The sequence below is a fragment of the Lissotriton vulgaris genome, chromosome 10, assembly GCF_964263255.1.
Source record: "Lissotriton vulgaris chromosome 10, aLisVul1.2, whole genome shotgun sequence".
NCBI classification, from domain to species: Eukaryota; Metazoa; Chordata; class Amphibia; order Caudata; family Salamandridae; genus Lissotriton; species Lissotriton vulgaris.
Window position 1 is genome coordinate 456,392,065 of NC_141698.1, and position 19,065 is coordinate 456,411,129.

Consider the following 19,065-nt stretch of genomic DNA (forward strand, 5'->3'; position numbering starts at 1 on the left):
ACACTGCCTCACAGTCCCAGCACAGTTCGCCCCTTTGCATCCTGGTAAATGCAGTACACAGTTCAAACTCACTTCAAAATTAGCTGGAGTGTTTCACCAAAGTTGGTGCAGACATTGCTGTATATCTCTAGCCACATGTTTCTGGGTTGAGCCCGTCTTCAGTAGAGAGCAGCCGTATTAGAGAGCAAAGAAAAATCATCTAGGGTTGCTGGTAATGCTGAGTGGAATTATGCCTGTGAAAATTAAGCGGCAGCATGTCCAGCAACCTACGACTTTTTCCCTACTGATGACGGAGGAATCCCGAAACACGTGTCTAGGGATACGCGATAACAAATTAAGGCATTAGCCTATTATTACTACGAACTTTGTAGTGAACTGGAAAGGAGGCACTACAGCTACCAAGCTGCCCAGAGGTAATGACGTGAGACGTGAAGACAGTGTGCTCCTACCCCCTTTTACTGTTTAAATTGGCTCCCTTAAGCCGCCTGAGCTGACGAGCTTGGGAGCGCCTGCATGCCCTGAGTGGAATTATGCCTGTGAAAATTAAGCGGCAGCATGTCCAGCAACCTACGACTTTTTCCCTACTGATGACGGAGGAATCCCGAAACACGTGTCTAGGGATACGCGATAACAAATTAAGGCATTAGCCAATTATCACAACGAACTTTGTAGTGAAGTGAAAATGAGGCACTACAGCTACCAAGCTGCCCAGAGGTAATGAAGCTGAGACGTGAAGACAGTGTGCTCCTACCCCCTTTTACTGTTTAAATTGGCTCCTTTGAGCCGCCTGAGCTGACGAGCTTGGGAGCGCCTGGATGCCCTGAGTGGAATTATGCCTGTGAAAAGTAAGCAGCAGCATGTCCAGCAACCTACAACTTTTTTTCTACTGATGACGGAGGAATCCAGAAACACGTGTCTAGGGATACGCGATAACAAATTAAGGCAATAGCCTATTATTACTACGAACTTTGTAATGAACTGAAAATGAGGCACTACTACTACCAAGCTACCCAGAGGTAATGACGCTGAGACATGAAGACCGTGTGCTCCTACCCCCTTTTACAAAGGTTTGTCTGACACACAAAAATAAGATGTGACAGTGTCTCAGATGGCCTGAGTTGGCATACCTGTCCTTTGTCCATGTGAAACATAGGATTACCAGGAGCACTAGGCAGGTGACTATGCTTTTTGAACGCTTATCCATTTCATTTGTTTGAGGCATCAACATTGGTCTCACCTGCTGCACGGGTATGTAGTAAATTTCTCACAAACCTGTGTTGACCCAGATCAGCATTTCAAACATTTATTCATGTACCACACAGAGTACAGGTCATATTTGAATCAATGTGCTGACACATGTCATACAATTACCTCACTCATGATGGTCAACTTAATGCACCTGTTGTATATGGTGTTGTTCACATTAACCTTGGACTACAGAAAATATACAGGACCTAAGTGACACATATCACAGACCGAAAGGGACACACCTGGGCATCAGATGATAATGGGGCATCATTACAGTTTTGCCACATAAGTGTTGTATCAGCAGACAGACAATCTGTGTGGGTGTTACCAGGCTGAGGGAGTTCAACATGCATGTCAGTAATGGTTCAGCAAAATGGCACAATCTCACCTCCTCCTTGCTGCTTTCTGGCCTTCAACTGCCCATCCAGGTCAGGGAAGACCACCGTCAGTATCCGGATCATGTGGGGGGTCAGGGTCCGTCATCCACCCCTTTTGCGAGGAGGTGACAGTTTCAGCTGGACTCTTGCAATCCTCCGGGTCCAGCCACGGAGGTCCTGCCACCTCTTCTAGCAGTGGCGTATATAGATCTCACAGCCCGGACAATGGTCAGCCAAATTTCCTGCTTCTGATGTGGGTCGACCTGTAAGGATGGCATAGTGACACACCATTACTACACATGCTACATGTTTGTTCATCATACACTTGGACATTATTATTATTATTATTTGACCCGTGATTTTCACCAGGCAATAGCCTTCTGCGTGCCGCCACTTACCTGCTGGGACGCCGTCGCTGGGGGCTAGAGCTAGCATCTTGCCTCGCCCGTGGACTACTAATCCCGCCATCCTTTGCGGTGCTGCACGCGGCGCACAGCATCATCGTGCCAGGAGGCACTGAAAAGGGGGACAGGGCCCCGGCAATGCAGGAGCCCGTAATTTTCACCCGGCAATAGCCTTGTGCGAGCCACCACTTACCTTCTGGGATGCCGTCGCTGGGGGCTAGAGCCTGCATCTTGCCTCGCCCCGCCTGTGGACCACTAACCCCGCCATCCTTTGCGGCGCTGCACGCCACACACCGCATCATCGTGCCAGGAGGTGCTGAAAAGTGCAACAGGGACTCCGCATCGCGGGACGCGTGCACGCGAAGCCCGGGCCAAGGGCGGGCCCGTTTGAGCCCATTAGAGACAGGAAAAGGCCGTGCTGGGCCCCCTCTCTAACCACTGTGGCCGTCCTGGTTAGTTGTTCTATCATCCCTGTTACATCTAGGTTAATAATTACCTGGGAATCTTGTACTTTGCACTTTTTACCTTCTTTTTGTCCCCTGCCAGAATGTCCACTTGTGAGGTAAAAGGCAGATCGGCGTTGACTGGGGGAAGCGTTGTTGGGACTTTGGATCAATTCTTAATCAGAGCCGGAGCTCTGTCTTAGCCCATGAGATTGCATTGACCAAGAAAAGACTCTCCTTAGACCCCCTGCAGACCAAACGTTCATCGCTAGGTGGCTTGGTAGCTGCACGCTCTCTTGAATGCCCCCTGACCCTAGCCATGGACTCCCTTGATTTTTTTTTTTGTAAATATCTTTTTATTGCAGCAATGTCATGAATGCATACAGTATATTCGAGCCATTTCCCTTGGCGCTCAATTGAAGCGCAACTCCCCCACCCCCGTATCACACAGCCATTCAGCTCACACCCCAGAGGTTGAGCGGCAATACCATGGGGGAAAAAACTGCGCTGGAGCATTCTGTATCGGTCCATAAATACCAAGTGGTTGGGAAATGGCAGAGCTGCTTTTCGGTCCTCACGCTCCCTCTTCCGCGCCCCAAGTCCAGTTGAACCAAGAGTCGCTTTTTACCCTTACTGAACATCCATCCCCCCTCCCCCCTCAACACTCCCATCCCCGCCTACCCCTCTACCCTCGCCCAGAACCACCCAGAACCGTCCCCCACCCCGCCCAGACCCCCCACCCACCCAGGCGTGCCAGAGTACCACCGAACCGAGTTCTCAACCCTCCCAACTTGACCAGATCCGAAGCAGAGCACCAGGATTTATCAGCAACTATTCGTAAGTCACCACATTGGAATGCAAATAGGGGATCAGCAGAGTGGGCCTAAGTCATCCCCCCGTCAGGCGGGCGCACCGCCGGAGCCGGACTATGCACCAGGGTGTCCTCCTCTTCCATGTCCAGGAGCGTGAGATCCAGGACCAGCCCCTCCCATGCCCTGGCCCTCTCCAGTGCCATGTCATTGCCTGACCTGAGCGCGGCCTGCAGACGAAGCTCACCCTCACACCGGGCCCATTTATGTAGTTCAGCCTTCCAGCGCTCTACCGTGGGGCCCCTGGTCGCCTTCCATTGGGACGTAATGGCCCGTTTCGCCAGGAGGAGCCCCAAATCCAGAAACTTGATAGTAACCTTGTTTTTTGATGTGCGTGGGAACCAGTGTAGTATGCAGTATGCCATGGTGAGTTGCAGGTCCCTCTCTGTTACCTCCCTCAGAACCTCCACTACCTCCCTCCAAAAGGACCCCAGCTCAGGACAGGACCAGAACATGTGTTGGAAATCGGCGAGATCCGCCGGGCAACGTGGGCAGGACGCCGAGTGGGCCGGGAAGTATTTATGTAGTTTGTCAGGGGTCCGGTAGGCCCTGTGTAGGACATAAAAGTGCACCAGCTGGAACCTCGCGTTGCGCGTCCCGTTTCGGGCCCCTTCCAGTATGCCATTCCATGCCTCCTCGGGGATCTCAGTCGCCAAGTCAGCCTCCCATTTCGCCTTCAAGGCCAGCAGTGGAGCGACGGACTCCGAGACCATGCGTCGATATAGGCACGTGACAGCCTTGACCGTCCCCGCCATCATCACGACGTACTGGCAGCCCAGGGACAGCGGTGGCTCCAACATGCCCGCCCTCCAGTGTTTGCGGATCGCCGCCGTTAATGCAGCGTGAAGGAGGAAGTCCCCTCCCGCCAGCTCAAAGCGGTCCTTCAGGAGGTCGAAGGGCAACATCGCCCCGTTTTCGTACAGGTCGCCCATGGATGACAGCCCTTGCTGGTCCCAACCGTCTAGCCCGCGCCACGAGCCCCCGTGCGGAAGTGCCCCGCAGAGTTTAAGTGGGATCTCAGGTGCGTACGGAACCGTAATACCGCTCCTTCGGCGATATCTGTTCCAGCATTTTCGGGCCGTCGCAAACTCCTGAGTAAGGTGGAAATCTCCCATCGGAAGTCCCAGGACAATCCGGGACAACACCTGGACCGGGCCCGCCGGTTCTCCTGATCCGTCCTCCCCTTTTCTGGCTCTTGCTACCCACTGTGTTAGCCATTGCAGTTGCGCCGCCAGGTAGTAGAGCTCGTAGTCCGGCACTGCCAGTCCTCCATCCGCCCGAGGGCGGAGAAGTGTGGCATGCGCCACCCTGTGCCTGCCCGCCCCCCACAGAAAGCGGATAACCATCGATCTCAGACGCCGAAAGTAGCTCGCCGGGATCCAGATCGGGAGGGTCCCGAAGAAGTAAAGCAGCCGCGGTAAGGTCACCATCTTGAGTAGCGCCACTCTCCCCATGAGTGACAATGGGAGCGTGCTCCAAAAGTCAAAGTTCCCTTTAGTGTGCCTGATCGCCGATCCGATATTTCCCTCAAGGATATCAGCCGTGTCATGGAAGATCGAGGTGCCAAGGTATCGCAGGCTCCTCTCTTCCCACGTCACGCCCTCCGTAGTTTGAGGGCATGCTCTCCGTGGGCGGGCTGGGAATAGGTGGGACTTCGCCCAGTTCACTCGGAGGCCCGATACTCTGCTCAGCGATTGCAGGAGGGTCTTAGCTCCACACAGGGAGTCCGCCGAGTTCGCCAGGAACATCAGCAGATCATCTGCATATAATGCGATGTGGTGTACCTGTCCATAGACGTCCAGGCCCTGATACGCCTGGCCCAGCCGGGTTCGCGCTGCAAGGGGTTCGACAGCCAGGGCAAACAGCAGGGGGGAGAGAGGACATCCCTGGCGGGTGCCCCTGCCCACCCTGCACATCTCAGAGATAACCCTCCCAGTTCTGACTCTCGCCGTCGCGTTCTGGTAGAGCAGCATCGTCCAATTTACGAAGCCTTCGCCGAGGCCCAGCGTGCGCAGAACGTGGAAGAGATAAGGCCATTCCAGGCTGTCAAAGGCCTTCTCCATATCGACAGCAAACACCACTGCCTCGTCGCCGTCATAGGTGTCAGCCTCCAGTACATGTAGGAGTCGCCGCACATTAAGCGCCGTATTGCGGGCCGGGATGAAACCCGACTGGTCCGCGTGAACCAGCATGGGCATGTGGGGGAGCAATCGCGTCGCCAAGATCTTGCTTAAAATCTTGTAGTCCAGGTTGAGCATGGACAGTGGGCGGTACGCTGTTCTGTCCCACGGTTGCTTGCCCGGCTTCAGCAGGGGGACGATCAGAGCCTCCCTCGTGGTCGCAGGAAGACAACCCAGCCGCTTCGACTCGTTGTACAGCCACGTCAGCCGGGGCGCAAGGAGATCCGCGTAGGTGAGATAGAATTCCGTAGGGAATCCGTCGGTGCCCGGCGTCTTGTTCCTCGCCATGCTCTTGATGGCGACCCGCACCTCTCTCTCCTCGATCTTGTCCCCGAGCCGCTGCGCGTCCTCCTCTTCCAGTACCGGCAGGTCAAGACCCACCATAAAGGCCTGGAATTCCTCCAGCGAAGGGAGGACCCTGCTGCGGTAGAGTTCCGTGTAGTAGTCGTAGAACAACGCGTTGATCCCCTGTTGATCAAATTGCGCCGCCCCCGCATGGTCCCTGAGCTCAAGGATGACCGAGCTCCGACGAGCCGGATTGGCCAGCCAGGCCAGAAGAGCTCCTGACTTGTCGCGTTCCGAGTGCGCTCGCGTGAGGTAGGCCTTGTAGTCAAAGTACCGGAGGCGCTCCACCGTCGCCGCCACCGCCTCTCGCGCCTCCAGCAGGGCCTCGTGGGTGTCCGGCTGTTCAGGCCTTGCCCTCTCCAGCCCCCGCAGCGTCCTGTCCTCTTTCTCAATTTCCTCCAGTAACGTTCTCCGCACCCCCGATGACGTCGCAATGCACTGGCCCCGTATCACAGATTTGAAGGCGTCCCATTCCGTCGCAGCCGAGCCCGCCGTGCACGCGTTCACCTGGAAGTGAGCTTCGATGCCCGAGGCAATTGTGGTACGGAAGAGCTGATCGTCTAGTGCCTCAGGGCGGAGTTTCCAAGCCGGGATCCTCGGGCGGATTTGCGACCTGCGCATCCGCACGAGAAGCGGATTATGGTCAGAGATCGAGCGCGTGAGATACTCACTGTGGCACACTTCTGCGTGCACGTCCTGGGAGCACAGGAAGGCATCTATGCGGACGTGCAACTCATGGAGAGCGGAGAAGAACGAGTAGTCCCTGTCCGACGGGTGGTTAGCCCTCCAGGAGTCGACCAGTCCCCACTGGCGTTTCCAGGCGGAGCGCGCGAGTGCAAGTCTACCAGCTGGTGCATTCGGTAGGGGGGGTGAGATCTGTCCAGGGCAACGTCAGCCACACTGTTAAAGTCGCCGCCCAGGAGCAAGGGTTCCACTAAGAACGGGGCTAGTTTATTGGACAGTAGAGAGAGAAATGCAGGCTGGTCCACATTCGGGGCGTATAAGCAACCCAGGTTAAGGTCCCCCCCATCCAGCTTGCCTCGCACCATTATGTATCTCCCCTCCGGGTCAATTACCTGTTGTGTACACTGAAAGGGTACCCCCGCCCGTATCCAAATGGCCACCCCCCTACCATAAGCAGAGTAGCCAGTGTGATAGACCTGCCCCCTCCAGCGTCGCTGCAGTGCCTTCCCTTCCTTAGCTAGCAGATGCGTTTCCTGAAGGAAGGCGATGTGTATGCCCCGCCTGACCAGATAGGAGTGGATCTTGTGTCGCCTATGCATCGAGTGCATCCCCCTTACGTTCCATGTGAGACATTTGTAGCCTAAGTCGGATCCCATGGTAGAGTCCACTGTGTCCTATTCGCCCTCTCAGCGGCCCCCCCAGCACGCCCAGGTCCCACCCTCGTCCCCCCCCAACTTGCGTAACCAAACTACCCCAACTCCCACACCCCAGGACAGACAACCAACGTGGAAACCCCATCCAAGCTCAAGTGTCAAAAGCGTATCACTACAGAATAGGGCTGGAGTGGCAGTGATGCCGGCCCCAGACAGGCCCGAAGCCCCCCGCCCCCGCCCCACCTCCCCCAACAACACTCAGGAGAGGTCCCCCGACTCTCCCCTCCCCCAAGATCTCAGTGATAAGTCCCGGGGGGTATCCGCACCTCACTGCATAGCGTCCGGAAGCGGCCCCCCTCCATACCCCAGTACCTTACATATGCGGCCAGTGTCCCACGATCCAGATCAGCCAAGGATACCATCCGCTGTTTGGGGAGTCACCACCGGCAGGTCTGTCTCTGATAGCTCGTGCCCACTGCTGGAGCCAGGGCTGGGAGCACTGGTCTTCGACTGCTCCGATGCGCTACTGGAGGGGCTGGCGTCTCCCTGGCTGATGGCCACCACTGCCTGCACCGCCTTGGCTCGTTCCTGCTGCCATCCCGATGGGGAGCCAGATCGTCGCATCGGCGTTGTTTCCGTGGAGCGTCTTCTGGGTGGGGTCTGCGGCGTGGGATCCGTGCCCGGCTCCCCCCTGGCATCCAACCAGCTCCAAGCCTCCTGTGGTGTTAGGAAAAAGTGGGTGCGCTCCCCAGCGACCACCCGCAGCCGCGCCGGGAACAGCATAGCGTAGGGCAGCTGCAGCGATCTCAGTTTCCGCTTGACCGCCAGGAAGGAGGCCCGTTGTTTTTGCACATCCCTGGTGAAGTCCGGGAAGACCATGACCCTGCTGTTGTCGATTCTCAGGTCCGGGATGTCCCTCACCTTCCGCAGTATATGGTCTCTGTCTCTAAAGTGCAGGAGACGCAGGACAATCGGACGCGGCGGCCCCCCCGGCTTGGGGGGGCGTGCAGGGACTCTGTGTGCTCGTTCAATGGCAAAGAACGGTGAAAGTCCTTCTGGGGCCACCTCAGACCGCAGCCAGCCCTCCAGGTAGGAGACCGCGTCCTGCCCCTCCACTTTTTCGGGGACCCCCACGAGGCGGAGTTATTGCGCCGAGAGCGCCCTTCACTGTCCTCAGCTCGGAGCTCCAGCACTCGTACCTTCTGCGCCATCTCTGCCAGTGTTGTCTTTAGCGCCGCTACGTCCCCAGGCAGACTTTTCAGGGTGACCTCCGAGGTCGCCACCCGCTCCTTTAGCTTCCTATGGTCATCCTTCAGTAGGGTCAGGTCCGATCCGATGGTATCTATGCGCTTTTCGAGAGCTTCCCGCGACGCCACAATCGCCTGCATGATGTCCCCCAGGGAGGGGTCCCGCGGGTGGGTCGAGCTCCCCGCCCCCGGCCCCGGTGGGTCGTCTTCTACGAGGTGTCCCGAGTCATCCAGCTTCAGGGCTTCGAAGCCCTTCTTCCTGCCACCTCGTACCATGCTGGTGGGCAGCTAGCTTCGTGTGCCCCTGCGGCGGCCGCCGGCGCTCCCACTCTCCGCACCAGTTCCGTTGCAGGCCCGTCGCTTTCGCGTATCTCTGGGCCCGCGCCACGCGGGGTCTTGATCGAGAAGCAGCCCAAGGGCCAGGTCCCGCTCCACCAGGGTCGTGGGGCACCAGCGCTCTGGGTCTGGTCGCCTGGCGAGGCCCCCTTCGCCCGGGAGTCTCAGGTTGAGTTCGTGCCTGCAAGCACCAGTCCCGATGCGGCGCACTGTACACGGGCGTCTCTGACCAGGTAGGCGCCCCTTCCCGCCTTCAGATCCGGTACCTCATGGGGGCGGGTAGCCAGTGCCTCCTCCCCTGCTCTCCTCACTGTCGCCGTCCGAGCGCCACGAGTCCGCCGGCGGTGTGGGCTCCGCGGCGATTCCACCACCAGGAGGGCGGACCCAGTGCCCCACAAGGTCCCAGGGGCTCCACAAACGGCCGCCAAGGCAGTCACAGGCTCTCGGGCGGCGCCATCTTAGGGTCAGGCAAACCGGCCGTCTCTCGTCCTCCGGTCCCACTTGCGAAGGTGCCAGCCAGTGCCCCTCACCTCTGATGGCTGTCAGGGGGTCCCCGCCGGCAAACGGCCAGCCACCCCAGCGTCCCAGGGCTCCTCGTCACCTCCCGGGCTCCGCCACCAGTCGTTTCAGGCCGGGACGGCGGCCGCCATTTTGGGAGCTCGCTTCCCCAGGTGCCTCGCTCTCCGCCGAAAGTTCAGTGGGGACAGATACAGGGGCCCCCAGTCCTCCGGATTCCCCCTACGCGCTCCTGATGTCCTCCTGGGCACTTTTGTGGGCTCGGGGTTCGATTCGGGGCGCAGGATATGTGGTGGTGCGAGGCGGGCGCGGAGGAGCTCCGGAGTCCCGCTTCCACCTACATCGGCGCCTTAGCCACGCCCCCCCATGGACTCCCTTGATCTAGCAAGAGGCGCCAGCCAGTCATCACAGACACCTCTGGAAATTTCAACAATTATGGAGGTTCCAATCACCCCCCTACCTACGGAGATGGCCCAAGAGGGTGCACCATGTGGTATACCTCCACGCATTGCCACAAGGTCGGTGCCCAAACCCATTACTTTACCCATGGCTCCAACCCCGGAGCCGGCCGTAAAGAGGAAGAGGGGAGGGGGCCCTCAAAGGCAGAAAAATGCTAAACTGCAAACAACTAACATAAATGGTGGAACAGTATCCCCATTGTCTTCAGTGCCTGTGCCCGTAACCTCTACTTCTGTTGCTTCAAATGTGGATTTATTGGATGCTCCCCTGTCTGATGCCCATGAAGTCTTGTTGGTTAGAGTCGGGCTTTGTTCTCGTCATCTTTATCCCCGATCCTCGACAGATTGGATTCGATTGAGGAAAGACTAACCAACTATGAAACGCTTCTGGCATCTAAACTTTGTAACATTGAGGATAATTTGGGTAAAATTATTCGGCCATCTGAAATTAAAACAAACGTCTTGTGTGACCCTGTTAACCCTAAATCCCCTCCCGCCATTCCCCCTATATCCAATTTACCACTTGTATCGTCTAGTAGGAATGGTGGGGTGGGTACTGTCTCTAAGGATGACCTAGTCCCACTAGGTGGTCATGAGGGTGAGATAGGGAACACGTCGAGTGAATTTGCCCAGCTCATTCCGAGTATTCCAAGGCGGGCGGATAGTAAATCCCGGGGCAGTTCTCCCAGTAATTTTTTCCAACACCTATCTAATGTTGAGACTGGAAATCAGGTCAACCCCGCTAATGGGCCCTCCAACCGTGACACATTAGCCGTGCAGAATTCTCTGGGCCGCAGCATAGGCGCAAATGGTCCTAGAGTATTACACCTCCCACCGGCCACCGCTCCTCTTGTGGTGGTCCTAAAGAATGTACAGATACTACAAGAGGGGCAGATAGAATCCACTTAGCAGTTGATGGCTAAAACAATGCACTGGCTTAGTGCTCAATTGAAGGTGGATGGGGTTCAGGGATGGGATATCTGTAACCAAATGATTCTGGATAGACGTGCATTTTGGGTTGGACACTCCATAAAGGAAGGGTGGGGTGACTGTGTAGTTTCCAACTTTAATAATACCCATGTTGTTAGATTTTTATTGGGTCACTTAAGGAGTAGAAATCAATGGCACCATGGGGCGTGGCTAGCCGGGCAGCGAAATGGCCGCTATCTAAGCGAGCTCCACCGGCTGAGCCAGTAATCCTGCAATTATCCTCCTAAAAGCGAGACTTCAGGGTCGCAACTTCGTTGATTTGTGAACCGGACCCCACACAGCACCCGCGGACCAAGTTTGGAGGTTCGATGTGCTTCTTGCACTACCCCGACGCGGTCGGCAGCGGAGTCCGGAGGTGGCGCATTGCTGTGGCCGGGACTAGAGCGGCCCTCCCTGGACGGCTCCCATAATCAGGCCCGGGGCTGTGCAGGCCTGCTGCGCTTAAAGTGGGGCATTGCAGCGGATGGTGAGAGCCTTCCTCATATTGGCGAGGCCCCAGCGGAGGTGTGGCGGCCCTCCAGCACCACGTCAGCTTCGGCCGCCCATACGGAGCCTGCCCAGGGTTGCGGTGAGTTGACGGCCTCCGATCCTGCACGGCGCCATTTTGTGGACGAGCGGTGAGGAGGCTGCCGGTGCGATATCCCGGCCCGATCCTGCCACGTGGGAAAGGTGGTGGCCGCTGGGCGAACGCTCTCCCTACCTCCTACATGACCACAGCCCTACTCCTGTTGCCCCCATTGCTGCTGCCGGGGGTTTACCGGATTGATCGCCACTTGCTGCCCCGTGTGCCCCGGGCGATCGTGGTGCTCTGGAGACCTCGTGTGGAGCTGCCGGCTGGGACACAGAGGGTGAGGGGCCCGGCGCCAGGAGCTGCGTGGAAGGCGAGCTGACCGGTGGTGAGGGGGTGCCCTGGGCTGTGACCCTGGCGGCGGTTCGGGGGCTAAGATAGAGACTGCCCTACATGATGCTGCACCCCCCCCCCCGCTTTGAGGCCTGGCCCTACGCTGTGTGTCCTTCCCGGTCCCGCTGCTGGTGTGCTTCATTCAGTGACCGTGTTGAGAGGCTCATCCTTTGGATTTGTGTCGTGTCCAGCGCCGGGGTGCTGGAAGCCTGTGGGGGGGCTGACACTGCTGCCTCCGCTCTGCAGCGAGTGATCCGTGCTGTGGGGCCTGGACATTATGGGGAGGTGCATATGATCAGGGACCTGCATGCCGATTTCCATTGTGAGGGTCTGAGCCTGGCTGGATTCCGCTACACGCAGGCAGGACCTGATCCTGGGCAATAGAGGGAGTTGGGACTAACGAGCCTTGCTTGCACCCTGCGACGCCCTACATCGTACCGTGAGTGTTGCATCGGCCCACGAGAGAACCATGGGCAAAACTGACACCCGTCAATCCAAAATCATGTTTGAGAATAAACGCCAGGCAAAACAGGTGGGCCAAGATCAAGAGACTCAGGGGGCCGCCGGAGGTGAAGAAGACGGCGACAACCAAGGGGAAGACCTTAGGTCATTAATGTTGGAAATGCGGAACAGTCCGCAAAATATAGATGCAAAGTTGGATACCCTGACGGCCCAACTTGATTCTGTAAAAACTCAAGTAGCCGCCCATGAAACGCGGCTAGATTGCCTAGAAAATCGACACACAAAGCAGCACGAATTCCAACAGGAAGCCAGAGAACAACTCCTAAGTATGGAAAAGGTACTGGACGTCATACGTGCGAAGTCGGACGATTTAGAGGCACGTTCCCGACGCAGCAACGTCGGAATCACAGGCATTCCAGAGACGACAGCCATCACGAAGATGGAGGTGTTTGTAACAGATCTCCTGCATGAGCTTTTCGATCCACACCTATCCTCCGTATTTGTGGTAGAGCGCTCTCACCAAGCCCTGGGCCAAAAGCCGCCGGTGGGTGGCACGCCTCGACCAATACTGGCTAAACTCCTAAACTATCAAGACAGAGACACGGTGTTAAAACTGGCAAGAGAAAAGGGTCGCATCTCGCATAGAAGTAATACCATCTCCTTTTACCCTGACTTTGCACCGACAGTGCAGGCAGCGCGGCGTGAATTTCTACCAGCCAAGCATCTGTTGATGGAGGCTGAAGTCCCGTATGCGTTACTCTATCCTGCCAAACTGAAGGTCTCTCACGATGGCACTGCACATTTTTTCACAGACGCCAAATCTGCACTTAAATTTGCTAAACACATATGTAGCCCTAAGGGAAAGAAATCAGGGGCCAAAGAAATTGGAACTCAGGGCCACCTTAGTGACAATGATTGACTCTATTGTCTTCCATGCGTGTTCCAATACCTGAACTTTGGTGCTATTTCCAGGTCCCTCATTTGACGCTTGAAAGTATGTTCTCCATGATACAATGCTGCTGCTAAATGCAGTGCTCCGAAAGTTGGTCTATCACATGTTTTCTGATACTACTATTCTACACTGTATTTTTGTTCTAATTTGTTTATTTTGTGACCTTGAGGTCGAGTTTTGTCACAGGCTCAGCCACCCTGTGCGAACTAGGGTTTATGCATGTGCTCCCATGCCTCCGAGGGATTGTCCCCACTGTTCAATTGTTCCCACTTTTTAAGTGGATCAGGGGGGGATTTGTCACAACCTAATTGGGGGGTTGAGGCGGGTGGGGGAAAGGGTTGGGTTGTTGGGTTTGTTCCTATGTTTGAGCTGTCAGGGATTTCTATATTTACACAAGTATATGGAAGTGATATCTGTATAAAGGTGGTTAGCCACCATGATATGACCCAAGCGCACTAATAGGGACTGACTCTAATCTACGTAGGATCCTCACCTGGAACATACGAGGAATGAATGATTGCCGAAAAGCGTGCCTAATTCATACTTACTTGGTGAGACATCACATAGACATATGCTTTTTAGAAGAAACCCACCTAAATGCCACACCATCATCACGCTGAAACATAATAGATGGTCAGATGTACATTCTGCAATATACTCTAATTATGCGCGTGGGGTAACCATACTCCTACGTAGGGGCCTTGATTGGAGGGAGTGTGGAGCTGAACTGGATCCCGTAGGTAGATTAGTTATACTTCAGGGTCTGCTGGGCGGGAAACCTGCTATCTTGGTGGCCCTCTATGGACCGAATGTTGACTCCCCAGATTTTCTCAGTGAGATTTGGGCTAAACTAGCTTCCATTGACTGCTCTACCATTATTTGGGGTGGGGACTTCAACGTGGTGCTACAGGACGCGTTGGATAGGAGAGGGGCGCCTAGGCCATTGCACCCTGCTGCAACCCAGGCCCTTCATGACCTAATGGACGAGGGGCAGATGATTGACATCTGGCGGCTCTGACACCCAGATTTGCGGGAGGGGACATGTATTTCCAGTTATCATGCTGCTTGGCCCAGGCTAGATTATTGGCTTGTATCCCCTGATGTAACTGCCTGGTCCGTTGAGGTCAGACACCTTGCTCGCTCTCTATCGGATCATGCCCCTTGTTTATTGACCCTTGCCCTCCCTGATCTACCACCTAGGGCGTTCAACTGGAAACTCCCACAGCATGCCTTATTAGATGAGGCATTTAAGGAAGCCATTCGATCTGATATTGCAGACTATTTTAAATTAAACACTGGTTTCCACGGTCGCTACTTTGTGGGAGGCCTTCAAGGTGGTGATCAGGGGCAAATGTATATCGAGACAGGCTGGGGTGTTGAAGGCAATCAGAGGCACCCTGACGGACATAGAAATACAAATTAGAGAACTTGAGAAACGATTCTGCACTAACAGTAGCCCCCAAGTGGCGACGGACTTGAAAGCTAAACTCTTGGATTTTGCAGAGGAGGCGCAACGTGAACTAAAGTTTTTAGGCAAATACGCTGAAGCTAGATGCTACAGTGAGGGGGATAGACCAGGACGCACACTAGCCACTATGATCCGAAAATCGGTATCCCCCCTTACATACACACAATCAATACCCCAGAGGGAGCTACCGTGGTAGGTCAGGAGAAGGTCCTTATTGAATTCCGCACCTTCTATTCTCGCCTCTACACTGCTACACAGATGGAATGTACGGAGGAAATGCAGGCCTTCCTTGACTCAATTGCACTCGTGTGGTTCAACGACTCACATCGTCAATACATGGACCTCTCTTTCACAGTTGCAGACATCAAGTCAGTCATAAAAAGTCTTCCCATTAATAAAGCCCCAGGACCTGATGGTCTTACGACCGCATTTTACAAAACATACACTGACGAACTGGCTCCACGCCTTCATGCAGTCTATGAGGAAGCCCTTGAAGCAGAAGTCCTCCCAGCATCCATGCGGGAGGCGCTGATTATGACATTGCTCAAACCTGATAAGAACGAAGCGGAACTGGACTCGTACCGTCCTCTGCCGCTCATTAACGTGTATGTTAAAATCTATGCGAAATTACTGGCCAACCGCCTCCAACCACTCCTGCCGATGGTGGCCCTCCCGGACCAGTCTGGGTTCATACCTGGTCGCTCGACGTCCCACAATCTCAGGACAATATTTTCAGTCTTACACTATTTGCACCCCTCAGAAAAGGCTGCCGCAATTTTTCTGGATGTCACGAAGGCATTCGATTCCCTTAAATGGCCCTATTTGTTCCGCATTCTGAGGCGTATGGGATTTAGCCCTCTGTTCATACAGCACATAAAACTTCTGTACATTGCCCCCCTGGTCAGAGTGCGAATTAATGGCTTGATATCTGATGCATTTCCGATCACACGTGGCACTAGGCAAGGATGTCCTTTATCACCACTCCTGTTTGCTTTTGCCATGGAGCCCCTTGCTGCCCGCATTCGCCAACACCACACCGCCAGGGGAATAGGATTTAGTTCTCGTAGTTTGCTGATTTCAATGTATGCTGACGATGTTACGTAATATATCTTAAATCCCTCCGAGAACCTGGATCCAGTGTTGCCGGAATTTATCAAATTCGGGGGCCTCTCGGGGATCTCAATAAACTGGAAGAAATCAGTCATATTCCCGCTAACGGATGGCACACCGGAGGTTACTTCGGAATACCCATTGGGTTGGGAAGCGGACGAAGTCAAATATTTGGGTGTTTGGGTGTGTCGCAATCTACAAGACATCTTGTCCATGAACTTTGGAAGGGCCACTACGTGGCTTGAAGGAAAGGTAGCGATATGGTCCAAACTCCCCCTATTAGTTGCCGGTATGGTGGCGCTGTCAAAAATGGTTATACTTCCGAAATTTTTATATCTTTTTGCGAACATACCGATTCCGCTTACACAGCAATTTTTTATATGTCTCCGATCCCATTTACTCTCTCTCATTTGGGCAGGTGGCCAGGCGCGCGTCTCATATGATCTCCTGACTTTGCCGCTGCACCAGGGAGGACTGGGGGCCCCGGATATGCAACTCTACGACTTATGCACACAAACCCAATTCTTGCATTTCTGGATATATCAGAATGCCTACCAACCGCATGTTGCGGTGGAGATGGACGCAGTGGCACCACTGCCATTGACAGTTGCATTATACAAAAAAGCAGATGTGAATACCGAGGAGACGCTGAGATGGGCCTGGAGAGCCCTTCAGCGACGGGCACACCTACCGCTAACGTACGCTCCCGCAATCCAGCTTCGTCACAATCCAATGTTAGCATGCTTGGAGCTGGGTGGTGGAGTTCCCGAACTTGATGGTACCCAATTACTGACATTTGCGGATTTGTACCCAGATGGTGCATTTCGGCCCCCCCCCCCACTGGTGTAGATGGGAATGAGGTCCCCTTTATGGAGAAATTTACATACCACAGACTTCGATCGGCATGTCAATCTTTTGGGGATGGCTTCCCTGAGGTCCCCCCTACGCTCCAAGCCTTACAGACTTTACTTGCGCGGGCGTCGCCAAGAGGTGGTGACTAGACTATATACAACCATGCAGGACCAGGCCCCAATTGTCACGCCACGATCCCTGGAACTTTGGAATGTTGACTTAGATCCCCCGCTAGATGAGGAACAGTGGTCTTTTTGCTGCAGACAGCTCCTGGGCCTCTCCCCCAATTATAAACTACACCTCATTCATTTTAAATGTTTACACAGATATTATAGAATGCCTGTTAGCCTGCACCAAATGGGATTGAGGGAGAGTGCTGGGTGCTGGAGATGCGGTTTTGAGCTGGCTACATTCCTCCATATGGCTTGGAACTGTCCGGAGCTCGACAGGTTCTGGTCGGATGTGTTCGCTACAATTAATCAAATAATTGGTAGAAATGACGACATTGTACCACATCTGGGCTTGCTGGGTCTGGTTAAGGACACTGTGCCGCAGAGGAGAAAACTTCATGCCCTTCTGCTCTTATATTCCCGTAGACAAGTTGCTGTTAAATGGGGTAGACGTAGGGTACCCACCTTTAGGGCATGTGTGAGCTATGGTCACACACAGCTGGGGACCTTCTGGGAGTTGATGCCCGTGGCCTCCAGGCCTAGAGATATTTGGGAGCCCTTTCTGCAGTGGTCTAGGTCGAGGGCACAATCCCTCCAACCCGAAACCTTAGAGGAAGGCTCTTGAGAATCCCTGATATGTCTATGTGATGTTGGGTGGGCAAGGATTTCCTGTCTCGATGTTCAGAGGCACAGTCTCAACCACATTTTACATTTTACGATAATGACATTCCTATTCGATGTTCCCGGGTTTCTAATTGTAGAGCTGTATATATTTTCCCTGATCACCATATTTCTCCTATATGTGAGTCAGTGCCCAACCTATTGTTTGCACGCACTTCATCAGTAAATATGATATCACTATCCAATAACTTGAGGCCAGACTATCCGATGTCATTGTAATTTTTCCCTGACTTGCTCACAGTCTTGTGTTTCTGAGATGGTTGTATGTAAAATGAATCTGCTTATTACTCGCTGCATTGGATACTATATGTTTGACTGTATGACATGTCTTTTTATTCAAATGCCAATAAACAGATTATAAAAAAAAAGAAATCAATGGCATCATTCCGGGAAAATCTCCCTCTTGCCTGTAGTTTCTTCAATAGACACCATTATTTTCCTCCAATAGAGGGCGGGAGCAGACTTGCACCAGAAAGACCCATAGGTAGTCTCTTTGATTTTAACCACACTAATAGATTTCCTCCCTTGTCTGGTTTAGATGCGTGCGACTGACTGACTCCTATAGTTCTATCTGCGACAGAGGTCACATTTAACCTACCTGCCGCTTCTAATGTGATTGTTTCAACTCCTCTGCTGGTTACAACTCTGGGGTCTGAGCATCCTGAGGCCCTGATGCTGTTAGATCGGGGTGAAGGTATCGCTCCCTGCACATTAAGTTTGCTATCATGGAACATTGCTGGTGTATCACCGAAGACAACTTCTTCTGATTGGTCGACTCTTATTTAGCTTTATGATATTATTGCCTTCCAGGAAACCTGATCCGTGAGTATGTTTTTCTGACCCGGTTATTTGTCCTTCAGCAAACCGGCCATTGCGAACCCCAAGGGGCGCCCCTCGGGAGGATTAACTGCTTGGGGAAGACAGCAGTTGGGCTTCCAGGTAGCCTGGGGATTGACAATGCAGATATACAGGTTTTTAAAATAAATTTTGAACATGACCCTGATTTTATATTTATTAATGTCTACGCAAGAGGTATGGCCGGCGGGAAAGCCTCACTGACCATCCTAGACTAGATTACTTTATCAAGTCACCAAAAGGGAAACATAATTGGGTCATTGCGGGGGATTTTAATGGCACGTTTGAGCCGCTTGGCCCAGAAGACGCCAGTCTTACTAGCGACGAGGATGCGACCTTGGGCATTCCATCGTTAACGCTCCCCCAATTAATAAATGTACGGAGTCAGTTTTGCAATTAAAACGTTTTACACTGGAGGGCAGGCTCAGGGCTGTTAATGGGAGATCCAAATCTGATGTCAAAGGTAACCCCACTTTTGATAATGGGAGAAGAAGTAGTAGGATTGACTACTTCCTAATTAACTTAGAATTGTGGTCAAGGCTAAAGGACATGGAGGTATTAACTAGACCAGAGAGCGATCATGATCCTCTATTGTTGACATTAGAGGTAAAGTGCCGCTTACTGCTGAGGGGCGGCACGGAGACTGTCACGCCAGACGTTGTTATGTCTCACGACTGTCGAAGATTAAAATGGGCACGTGTCTCTGAAGATGAGGGCACCATGGCACAGATAAGGTCTACTGTTGAAGAGTCCCTTGTAGCCCTATTCTATCTTGATTCCAGCGAGGCTAGCCTTACAACTCTTATAGAGACCCACAAGTCCATGTTTGCTAAGCTGAAAAGCTGGATGTATGACGTTAGCACG

The 19,065-nt window shown here is 53.9% G+C and overlaps 1 pseudogene; it reads right to left on the reverse strand.

The window, feature by feature from the left end:
* Positions 1–8,726, reverse strand: part of LOC147685402 (uncharacterized) — a 53,893-nt pseudogene extending 45,167 nt beyond the window's left edge.
* Positions 8,727–19,065: the final 10,339 nt, after the last annotated feature.